Genomic DNA, 3,914 nt, shown 5'->3' with positions numbered 1-3,914 from the left:
TTCCTTCTCAATGTGTTTGAGCCAGTCAGTTGTGTTTGACAAGGTACAGGTGGTATATTGAAGATAACCCTTATTTGGTAAAATATCAAGTCCATATTATGGCAAGAACAGCTCTAATAAGCAAAGAAAAACGACAGTCCATCATTACTTTAAGACATGAAGGTCAGTCAATCTGGAACAATTCAAGAACTTTGAAAGTTTCTTCAAGTGCAGTCACAAAAACTATCAAGCGCTAGGATGAAACTAGCTCTCATGAGGTCCGCCACAGGAAAGGAAGACCCAGAGTTACCTCTGCTGCAGAGGATAAGTTCGTTAGAGTTAACTGTACCTCAGATTGCAGCCTAAATAAATGCTTAACAGAGTTCCAGTAATAGACACATGTCAACTTCAACTGTTCAGAGGAGACTGCATGAATCAGGCATTCGTGGTCGAATTGCTACAAAGAAACCACTACTAAAGGACACCAATAAGAAGAGACTTGCTTGGGCCAAGAAACACAAGCAATGTACATTAGACCGGTGGAAATCTGTCCCTTGGTCTGATGGGTCCAAATTTGAGATTTTTGTGTCTTTGTGAGACGCAGAGTAGGTGAACGGACAATCTCCGCATGTGTGGTTCCCATCGTGAAGCATGCAGGAGGAGGTGTGATGGTGATTTTCTGGTGACACTGTCTGTGATTTATTTAGAATTCAAGACACTTAACCAGCATGGCTACCACAGCATTCTGCAGCGTTCGCCATCCCATCTAGTTTCCGCTTCGTGGTACTATAATTTGTTTTTCAACAGGACAATGACTCAAAACACACCTCCAGGCTATGTAAGGGCTATTTGACCAAGAAGGAGAGTGATGGAGTGCTGCATCAAATGACCTGGAATCCACAATCACCTGACCTCAACCCAATTGAGATGGTTTTGAATGAGTTGGATCGCAGAGTGAAGGAAAAGTGGCCAACAAGTGCTCAGCATATTTGGGAACTCATTCAAGACTGTTGGAAAAGCCTTCCTTATGAAGCCGGTTGACAGAATGTCATCAAAACAAAGGGTGGCTACTTTGAAGAATATAAAATCTATTTGGATTTGTTTAACACTTTTTTGGTTACTACATGTTTCCATATGTGTTATTTCATAGTTTGATGTTTCACTATTATTCTACAATGTAGAACATAGTCAAAATAAAGAAAAACCCTTGAATGAGTAGGTGTGTCCAACATTTTGACTGGTACGTTATATATATATTTCCTGAGCTGTCTTAGATTTCCTAGATATTGGACAGACACTACAAAACCTTAGTCTTATTTTTTTCCATGTATGAATCTGTTTTTCAATGCATTTCTATAGGATTTGGTACTAAAGTCCAAATTCAATATTTTATCAAATATTTTTTAAATATATATTTTTTATACTTAAAGGATCCTAAAATTCAAAATCAAATAGCTAAATGAGCCATGGCATGACCATCTTAAAACGATTCCATATGTCAGTTTATAACCCCCCTAACGTCTTAGACTCTAGAGAACGAATCATGGGTTTTTCAGTGGAGGTTGGCTGTTCATAAAGTGCCTAAAATGCTTCCATACAACACAATGATCAATTTGTAAAGGATATGAATATGACCAAGTCTGGTGATCAGAGAATCATCAGTCATAAGGCTTTGCATATTGCTGCCGTGCCCCAAAGCAAGGCAAGTTACCATGAGCTAATTCAGTAAATAAGCATTTAAAGAAATAAAATATTACAGTGCTATGCCGACATTGTTGTTGGGAAACGTTTTCTCTGTAGGCTACAGTACATGTGTCTCACGTGGTCCCACCTGGAAAACGAGGTCTCATGGGGACATTACAGCTGAAATAAATGAAAAGAGACAACATTTTGAAGAAGCTGAGTAATATTATGAGCAATCCAATAATCTCAAACTAATAAAGCAAAAATCATCATGATATGCTTGGAATGTCCCTCTAGTTACACTGTGAACAAGGTCAGATCAAAATATCTTTAGGCAGTGGTTCTAACTTGCCCAGTGGTGGACAAAGTACAACTATTTGAGTAAAAGTCTAAACGTATTTTGTTTACTTAAAGTATCAAAAGTAAAAGTAAAAGTACAAATCATTTTAAATTCCTTATTAAGCAAACCAGATGGCACCATTTTCTTGTATTTTTCTTTTAACAGAAAGCCAGGGGCACACTCCCAACACTCAGACATCATTTACAAAGCATGTGTGTTTAGTGAGTCTGCCAGATCAGAGGCAGTAGGGATGACCAGGGATGTTCTCTTGATAAGCCGTGAATTTGACCCTTTTCCTGTCCTGTTAAGCATTCAAAATGTATTGAGTACTATTGGGTGTCAGGGAAAATGCATGGAGTAAAAAGTAAATGATTTTCTTTAGGAATGCAGTGAAGTAAAAGTAAAAGTAGTCAAAAATATAAATAGTAAAGTACAGATACCACAAAAACCTACTTAAGTATTACTTTAAATAATTTTTAATAAAGTACTTTATACCACTGAACTTGCCAGATCCTAATGAAAAATATTTATCTAGGGATTCACACCAATCTATAATTCTATTGAACTTACTGAATATTTTAAGATTTGTATACATTGGTGTGCAGAATCAGAACCCGTTGAAAACAAAGACACCCAGGGGTCGATGCAGGGGTTTTATGTTGAATTGTTGCCAGTCCCTTCAATAGTGTTAATCACCCATCCATTGAGCGGACCAGATTGTAAGCGGTGGAGTTTATTACTAACTTTGCTTTTTTTTTTTACCCTTGTTTTACCAGGTAAATTGACTGAGAACACATTCTCATTTACAGCAACGACCCGGGGAATAGTTACAGGGGAGAGGAGGGGGATGTCAGCCAAGTGAGTAATAAAAATGCCTAATTCAAATGATGCCCCAACAAATAACAATCAGGTTTAAAATACATTGAGAATCACTGGCAACAACGTCGCCTATGGGCACAAACCCACTGTTGCTGGCTCAGACAGGACTGGCAAAAAGTGCTCTTCAATGACGAGTCGCGATTTTGTCTCACCAGGGGTGTTGGTCGGATTCCTGTTTACCGTCGAAGGAATGAGTGTTACACCGAGGCCTGTACTCTGGAGCGGGGTTGATTTGGAGGTGGAGGGTCTGTCATAGTCTGTGGAGGTGTGTCACAATATCATCGGACTGAGCTTGCTGTCATTGCAGGCAATCTCAACACTGTGCGTTACAGGGAAGACATCCTCCTCTCTCATGTGGTACCCTTCCTGCAGGCTCATCCTGATATGACCCTCCAGCATGACAATACCACCAGCCATACTGCTCGTTCTCTGCGTGATTTCCTGCAAGACAGGAATATCAGTGTTCTGCCATGGCCAGCTAAGAGCCTGGATCTCACGAGCACGTCTGCGACCTGTTGGATCGGATGGTGAGGGCTAGGGCCATTCCCATCAGAAATGTCCGGGAACTTGCAGGTGCCTTGGTGGAAGAGTGGGGTAACATCTCACAGTAAGAACTGGAAAATCTGGTGCAGTCCACAAGGAGGAGATGCACTGCTGTACTGCAGCTGGTGCCCACAACAGATACTGACTGTTACTTATGATTTTGAACCCCCCCCCCTATGTCTGTGGAACTTGTTCAGTTTATGTCTCAAGTTGTTGAATCTTATGTTCATACAAATATTTACACATGTTAAGTTTGCTGAAAATAAGCGCAGTTGGCAGTGAGGGGACGTTTCTTTTTTTGTGCTGAGTTGAGAGAGGGGACGTTTCTTTTTTTGAAAGTTGAGAGACAGAGAGAAGAGACAGAGACAGAGACAGAGACAGAGACAGAGAGAGAGACAGAGAGAGAGAGAGAGAGAGAGAGAGAGAGAGAGAGAGAGAGAGAGAGAGAGAGAGAGAGAGAGAGAGAGAGAGAGAGACGAGGGAAATGAAA

This window comes from Oncorhynchus tshawytscha, linkage group LG28 (genome assembly GCF_018296145.1).
Source record: "Oncorhynchus tshawytscha isolate Ot180627B linkage group LG28, Otsh_v2.0, whole genome shotgun sequence".
Taxonomy (NCBI): Eukaryota; Metazoa; Chordata; class Actinopteri; order Salmoniformes; family Salmonidae; genus Oncorhynchus; species Oncorhynchus tshawytscha.
The sequence above is the reverse complement of the archived record's forward strand: the minus strand, read 5'-3'. Positions refer to the sequence as shown.